Source organism: Manis javanica, chromosome 3 (genome assembly GCF_040802235.1).
Source record: "Manis javanica isolate MJ-LG chromosome 3, MJ_LKY, whole genome shotgun sequence".
Lineage (NCBI taxonomy): Eukaryota > Metazoa > Chordata > Mammalia > Pholidota > Manidae > Manis > Manis javanica.
This window is the reverse complement of record NC_133158.1, coordinates 151,425,984-151,434,948: the sequence shown is the minus strand read 5'-3', so window position 1 is coordinate 151,434,948 and position 8,965 is coordinate 151,425,984.

Here is an 8,965-nt window from a genome sequence, read left to right as displayed (position 1 = left end):
GAGAGAGGGCATATCTGGACCAGAGAGGACGGGTGGGGCCTTTTCTTCTGCAGCTGGGTCATAAGACACACAGTAGAGCAGAAATGGATGACTGCTTCTAAGCAATAAATGGGTTTTCTACCACTTTATTTCTCCCTTTGACTCATTTCAGTTTTGAAGATACTTTGCCCTGGGATTTTTCCCCAGAGTTACAGACATCTCTGTGCTTCCATGACTTAAGAGACTATTTCCTTCCCCAGATTGGGGAAGTTTTCCACGTTGTTCCTCAAAGAGACTTTCCATCCCTTTTTCTCTCCCTTCTTATTCTGGTACCCATATAATATGACTATTGTTCTGTTTGGACTGGTTGTATAGCTCTCTTACTGTTCTTCTATTTTTAGAGATTCTTTTTTCTCTCTGTACCTCAGCTTTGTTTTCCTGTTCTCTAATTTCTATTTCTTTTACCACCTCCTCTACCTCATCTAATCTACTTTTAAATCCCTCCATTGTATGTTTCACTTCAGATACTGTAGTTTTCAAAGTTTTTATGGCTTTCTTGAAGTCCTCTCTGAGATCTTGAATATTTTTCTATAGCTCCATGAGCAATTTTATGATTTTTATTTTGAAATCTTTATCAAGAAGAATGGAGTTTTTAGTTTCATTCAGCCCTCTTTCTGACATGGGAATTTTTGTTTGTACAAATTTTTTTGCTGTTTCATTTTTCTAGTGATTCTTATGGAATAACAACTTTGGGTAAGTAGCACACTCTAGTGCCCAGAAGTTCTAGTCTCTGGTGCTGTCAAGCATCTGGAACAATGGCGGAGGTTGCAGGCAAGCGATGCCAGCACCTGCCCGGAGAAAAGAGCTCTTTCCTGCTTCCTGGCTGCAGTGCCTTTCTCCACTGCCAGGTGTAGTGGGTTGATTGTGCAGGGATGAGCCTCTGAATTATGCCTCTGTAGCTGCCATCTACAGGGCCACACTCCTGCTTGCCTGGTGCAATGGCGGGGACAGCAGGTGTGCTGATGATGCCTGCTAGGAGGAAGGAGAAGCAGGCTGCATATCATGGTGGGGCACCTTGAAGCTACATTGCTAGCCAGAGGTAGATCTTCTGAAGCTCCTGAAAGTTCCCAGCCTGTGGGGTTGAGTGTGCCAGTAGGATTTTGTCCACCTGTCCTTTTTCCTGAGCAGCCATCTCTGTGTAATCCTTGTCCCATTAGCACCCCTCTTGCTGTTTGGAAGTCTTTCAAAGTGCCCACCTTTCTCTTGTCCTGGAGTGGCCATTTGTGGTACCTGTTCTCTATAAGCAGCTGGAATCTCAGTCTCTCCAAGTAGTCTGCCTGTCTTTGCTTTCCAACCCCACTAATCTCTGTGTAATGTAGGTTCATGCTCCTGGAGCAGATCTCCAGGGCTGGGGTTTAGCAGTCAGTCCTGGGCTTCTACTCCATCCCCACTCCATTTTTCTTCCTCCCACCTTTGAGTTTGGGTCGGGGGAGAACTTGGGTCCTGACAGATCACCGCTTTCCTACTTTATCCTTTACTATAAGGTCTTCTCTTTTCCCTAGTTGTAGGCAGTCTGTTCTGCAGTTTTCAGGTCACTCTTTCTGGATTAGTTGTATTTGTTGTATTTTTGTGTTATTTATGGTTTTGGGAGGAGGTTTCTGCCTCACTTCTCACACCACCATCATTTTCCTCCCTCCAAGGGGGCCAGTTTTTGAACCAACAACTTGGAGCTTCTGCCCCTCCTTGCCCACCAGGGGCTTACAGCAGCGGCTCTAGAGCGTGTCTAGAATCTCCCACTTCTTTTTAGTCATGTTACTTGCTGGGATCCCCCAGTCATTATTGGGCCTGAAATTATTCTTTATGAAAACAAATTGCTGCATATAGAAGCTACAGAGTAGAATGTTACTTGAATTATTAAGAATACACATACACATAAGCATTACATATATAACTCATAAGTTCACCTTGCATATATTAAGGAGAAAATGAGAAGTCAAAGAGTGCCCAAAGTGTGGGGGAGTAGATCCAGAGTTGAAAGAAGAATTTTTGACTGGGAGACTCTATGAACATTCAGGGAAGAGAGGACTCCTCTCCTGGGGAGGCTTCTAGAGTTGAAACAGTTATCTGAGGCAACTGCACAATATCTCATGATTTTTCCCAGTTGAGGAGATAAGATTTTGATCAGCAAAGTGCCTGCTGTTACTCTCAATTGTGCCTGCCTTAAGATGAAGCAACTTTATATGGACCCCTTCCTCTTCAGAATTCTCTAGGAAGCTCCTCACGCCTGTCTTATCACCCTAGGGCATTCATTTCTCAGCCACCTCTCCAACAGCTCAAAGCCAAGAGGGGATAATTCATCTTCCCCACTCTGCTGCCTTCTGCCATCTTTGATCTCATAATGGAGAGAATGAGGGATCTAAAATACCATTTAGAGCTCCTGATGTAATTTTTAGTTTGTCTATAAACAGTCTTACAGTAAAATAATCTGTCAGGGAGAAAATCTAAAAAAAGTACAATACACTTTTGACACTCAAATCAGAGAGTCTGCTTATAGCTTTTTCAGAGTGAGTCCAGAATGGTTTTTCTTTCCCCCAAGGCAACACAGCTTAGTGCCAAGAGAGAACTTCTTAGCCCATGATTTCTCCCACAAAAGAAAGTGAGAACACATGAGTGACTGCCTGCTTTCCCCAGCTGTGTAGAACTTTGCTAAAGTTCCCATTTCTTTCTTGCCCCACCCAGAATGACAATTCATAAGCTGTGTGACTGGGGTGCAGTGAGTATCTGGGAGAACAGCAGCAGGACTCAGAATGGAACACAGCAGTGAGAGGTAGATGCTACTAACTGCTTTGCAGACTCCATCAGGAAGCCTACCTTTAAGCCTCTGGGATTACCTCTCCTGCAGATCCCCCCCAGTAGCCCATAGGCTCCTCCAAAACTCCACATGCTTACCAGCCCTTACACAACCCTTGACCAGCTCCCTATGAGCTCCCATGGTAGTGAGAGTGCCTCTGCGTACAGTGCTGGGCTTGCTCAGGAAGCCGATCAACCCTGCGGGACTGGAGGAAAGCCCACAAACCTGAGCACACTGCACCAACCAAGAGAAAGCAAACAGGTTGTCAGCCTCTTGCCTGGCTTTGCAGGATTCATAGAAGGGAAGTAATCTTGAGAATTCCTCCTCAAAAGGGAACAAGAAGTGGAGAGCAGGCATATCCATTTAAAAGGTCCAAGAAAGCCTCAGAATCCTTAATGGGAAGTACAAAATAGGGGTTTTGTATGAGATCAAAGTTAAGTTGTTATCAGCTTAAAATAGACTGTTTTATATAAGTTCATGGTAACCACAAAGCAAAAACCTACAGCAGAAACAAAAGATAAACGCAAGGGAGTCAAAGCGTATCACTACAAAAAAACATCAATTCACAAAAGAAGAAACTGAGAGAGGAAAAAAGGAATAAGGAAACTACAGAACATCCAGAAAACAGCTCATAAAATGACACTAATAAGTATTTACCTATCAAGAACTACTTCAAATGTAAATGGATTAAACTGTCTAATCCAAAGGCATAGAGTGGCTAAATGGATTGAAAAAAGAAGACACCAGTATATGTTTATTGCCTGCAACAGACGCAGTTCAGCTTTAAGGACACACAAATGGGAGAATGGAGACCAAAAGTAGCTGAATGGATGTCAGAAAAAAGAGACCTTAAGCCAAAAAGTGTAACAGGAGACAAAAAAGGTTGTTATATAATGATAGTGGTATTAATTCATCAAGAGGATGTAACAACTCTAAATATACATGCACCCATCCAAACACCTAAATATAGTAAGCAAATACTAATAGTTCTGAACGGAGAAATGGACAATAAGACAATAATAGTTGGAGACTTTAAAATCCTACTTCCAACTATGGATAGATCATCCAGACAGAAAAATCATTGAGACGTTAGACTTGAACTATACTTTGAACCAAATGGACCTAGCAGACATATACAGAGCATTCCATCTATAAGCAACAGAATAGACTTTCTTCTCAAGCACACAAGGAACACGTTCTGGGACTGATCATATATGTTATATCATAAAACCAGTCTTAGCAAATGTAAGACTGAAATTATACCAAATGCCTTTTCAAGAAGACTTTTATCACACCACAATGATATGAAACTAGAATGCAAGAAGAGGAAAACTGGAAAATTTTTAAATATGTGGAAATTAAACAACATGCTATTGAACAGCAATGGGTCAAAGAAGAACACAAAAAGGAAATCAAAAAACATCTTAAAACAAATAAAAATGAAAACACACATACCAAAACTTATGGGATGCAGGAATAGCAGTTCTAATAGGTAAGGGTATAGTGAAAAATACCTACATTAAGAAAGAAGAAAGATCTCAAACAACTTCAACACCTCAAAGAACTAAAAGAAAGAACATACTAAATCCAAAATTAAGAAAAAGAAGAAAACAACAATTTGCAGAAATGCAAATGCATGGCGTTCTCTCCCCTTGAAAGCAAGAATAATAATTTTAAAGGCTTTAGAATATGGAAAATAGATGCAGATATGAGAACAATTACTGCTGTAGAGGAACTTGCACAGTTGATCAAAAAACTATGTATAGAGTAGAAGTTAAAAAAAAACTGTTCTAATATGGAAGAACCTGTCTCCAAAGCAACTAGCTGAGTGACCTGGATTTTCTTTTCCTTTTCACATACAGTTTGCTTGTCAGTAAAATATCATACCATGGTCAGTATTATAAAGAATTGCACACAGATTCTCTGAACATAAAACCAACACATGAATGAAAACAAACTCTGAGAAAGAACTTAACAGAGCATGTGACCTAGCCCTCACTTATATTCACATCTTCAGGTTGCAATATTAGTGTTTTCCTTTATGATAGAGAAGAAAGGGCAAGAAGGAGGGAGGGAAGAATTACAGAAGAATGAAAGAAGTAATATGTTTGCAACTGACAATTTTGTGGACACATTTAATATTCAGGAAACCTATTTTATTCCCTGTTCTACAGTTACCTCTGATATCAACCAGCCAGGACTTAATATTTTTAATTCATCCTTTCTTACTTTAAAATAATTTTTTCCCCATGGATAGGGCTGAGAATTACCTATAAAGCCTTATAAAATGCAGATGCTCAGAATCCACCCAGGATTACTCAATCTCCAAAATGAGGAATCAAACATTTGTATATATTTCTTAAAGGAAATGTAAAACCACAGGGCATTCAGATATACATCGTGATTAAAAATCCAGTGCTGCTAAAAATCCGAAGAAAATGAAGTGTAAAAGGATAACATATAAGAAAATTCAGCAATGGAACTGAGTATGAAATTAATTTATAGAAATTTTTTTAAATTCGTGTATAAAAAACTAGTTAAAATATAATGTTAGAAATTAGCCCCAAATAAAATATCAGCACAAATACATAAAACATCTAGGAATAAAATTGAATAGAACCCCACAAGAATTCTCTGGAAGAAACTTTAAAAAGCTCCTGAGGGAATCAAAAGAAGATGGAAACAAATGGAAAGTTCATGTACTTGGGAAGGAAGATTCAGCATTATAAAAATGTTTATAAATAAACAAGCTGATTCTAAAGTTCGTATAGAAAAATAACAAAGAAAATCGCTTAACAAATTTCTGAAAAAAATATTGATGCACTATCAGTTTTTCATAATTCAAAGCATATTATAAAACTGTAATGATAAAGCCAATGCACGAATGTTGTAAAGCTACAATAAAAAGCATATAAGTAGCTATAATAATAAAAACAGCAAGAAAAGAAAATCCAGTAACAGATGGATCACATAGGTATTTGGTATATAATACAAGTGGCATTTCAAATCAATGAAGAAAATATATTTTTTCAATAAATGTTGTCATTATCAATAACAAACATTTAAACCTATTAGATGAAAACATGAAGAATAAACTTGAAGAAAAGAATTTCTTTTTAAGTGTAACACAAAACCCAGAAGCCAAATAAAAATTTAATAAACTCAATTACTGAAAAACTTTGTCAAGGCCAAGAAAAAGTCTACAGAGGCAAAATAACAATGGAAAAATATTTACAACTCATGTTACAGACAATGTACTGACTTCATTAATACATAATAAACTATCATAAATCAGTAGGAAAGGGTCAATAAACCAAATGAAATTTCAGCAAAGCCTATGAACATGTTGTACCAGCAGAAAAAAAATTAATAAAGTATAACTTCATACAGCTTAAACCACAGGCAACTAGAGAGTTTTCTCTTGTCAGATTGGCAAAGATCACAGTTTGGTTTGGTTTGGTTTGTTCTGGTTTTTTAAAAAAGAAACAAAAACACTAGTAAGAGTGTGGAAAAATAAGCATTTCCACATATTACCAGACTGGTAATTGAAACTGTTTCTGAGGAGGGTGATTTACCAATAAAATTGAAATTAGTGCTGTGCACACCCTTTGACTCAGAAAAGCCACTTCTATAAATATAACCTGATACATATTGGGAACTGATACATGCAAAAGGTATTCACTTTAGCATTGTTTATAAGATTAAAAGGTTGAAAACTACCTAAGTGTCTTTTACTAAGTGTCTAGGTAAAAAAAAAGCTGTGGATAAAAATCTATGCAGTGGAAAGTTGGCCACTATTTAAAAAGATAATATGTGTCTCTGCACTGTTGTAGTGAAAAATCAAGGTGTGGAGAGCACTGTTTATTCTGCTAATGTGTTTTCACATGGCATATACCCATGTTTGTATGTGCAATGGACCATCTCCACTAAAATATACATGAAAGTGGTACTTGTGATTTCCTCTTAGGAAGAGGATTAGGCAGCTACAGAAAAAGCATGAGAAGGAGAGATACAGGTAATTGTATATGGATTTGAGCATTTTTATAAACTTCATTTTTCAGAATGAGTCAGAACACACAAATGCAGCCTTCTGCCTGAGGATTTACCAGTTTGTTTTTCAGACACAGTGCCTTTAAGGGGAAGAGAGCCAAGACCGAAGGCAGAGTTGTCCAGGGAATGCCAGATTGGCTTTTGCTCAAACAGTCTTGAGTTACACACACTGTGCTACTGTGCCTGACTGGCTCCAGTAGTGCCTGGCCTTCTTTCAGCTCTCCAGGCTGAAAGGCCTTCCAATGTTCCTGGCCATTCGATTGCATTAAGCAGGCATGTACAGACTCCCTAAATCAGTTTGCTTACTCCCTTCAGGGACAGCTTCGTTCTTATCTGCATTCATAAAGGACACAAGCAGTATTTTATTCCACCATCAGCTTGGGTTTCTAATGAGCATCCCTTTGACCTAGCACCGGCTCAGTCTCCCACCTTCCGCTCGCACCCCTTGCATCTACAACTTACGTAGCCACATCTGGCAGGCAATCTCCTCCCCACCCCTCAATTTAGTTACTAGCCCTGTCACAGCCTCCTCTTACCTAGAGACACATATCCACTTTTCAGTTCAAAAGAGTCATTCTAGTGAGATTAACAGACATCATAGTATCTTGAAAACACTGAGGCATTTATTCTAAAACTATTTATTGAATATTATTTAGTAGATATATTGATAGATAACAAGAATACAATGATAAACAAAACTGGCAGTCTTTGTCCTCCTGTGTCCTATACATTCTGGGGCAGGAGACAATACACATTGAAGTGAAATAGATAAAAGAATTTCTGAAGGACAAGTAATAGAAAATGTGATTAAAAAATATCATGACTGGAATGGGTCAAATTACTTTCAGATAGGATGGTCAGGAAAAAATCCTCTAAGAGGTGACATCTAAGCTGAAACTTAGTAAATGAGAATGCTCAAAATGTGTGAAGACCTAGGAGCAGAATGTCCAGGCTTAGCAAGTTGAAGGCCTTAAATGGAAAGGAGTTTGATTTCTTCTAGGAACCATCTCAGCCATGTGACTGGAACATACTGTGCAAAAGAATGAAGGTCAAAAATTACACTGGAAAGGCAGGTGGGAGGCTAGACACCAAGAACCTTTCCACCACAGTAAAGACATCAATGTGGGTATTAGTGAAATAGGAATCCACTGAAAAATTTTAAGCAGGGTGATGATATATGCAATATAGACAGTGGATAAAGAGGTAGAAGGGGTGGGAGGTAGAAGAGAGGCAGTGAAGTCAGAAGTCTCCTACAGTGGCAGGATGACAGACAGAGAATAACACACAAGGACTTGGCGAGAGAGTTGAAAGGGAAAAGGACAAAGAGTGAATTTTAAAACCTTTTCAAGACCAAGAGAATTCATCGTTACCTAGAATACTGGGGCAAGGAGGAAGAAAAGGACTATGATTTGTGGCTTCTGGCCTGAATGGCAGCATGGAAGTTAGTGCTTTCCTGATAGGAGAAAGAGCAAAATACAAAAGGATAGACAATCCAGAGTTTAAGATGCTTTGAAATAACCTGGCAGAGATGTACAGTAGGCATTTGACTATAATAGCCAACAGTCATTGATGACTCAGTGGACTCCAGACCCAAGAGCTTTATTTGTTGTTATGGACTGAATGCTTATGTCCCTCCAAAAATGTATATGCTGAAATCCTGATCCTTAATATAATGGTATTGGGAAGCAACGACTTCAGGAAGTGGATAGACCATGAAAGGAGAGCTCTCAGTAAGGACACTAGTGCCCTTACAGGAAACATGCAAGCTTGCCCTCCTCCTCTGGTCTCCTCCATGTGAGGACACAGTAAGAAGGCTGCTGCCTGTAAGCCAGGGAGGGGACCCTCACCACATAATGAATCTCCCTGTACCTCAGTCTGCATTTCCCAACCCCCAAAAGATGTACCTTTCACTACACTGTGAGAAAGAAATGTTTGTTGCTTAAGTCACGCAGTCTGTGGCATTCTGTTACAGCAGCCCAAAGTGACAAAGACATATGTATTAACTAATTCAGGTCTTATAACAACCCCTTTTGCTTTTTATCATTATGAAACCCATTTTCTGCATTCATTCATTTAAGTCTCATA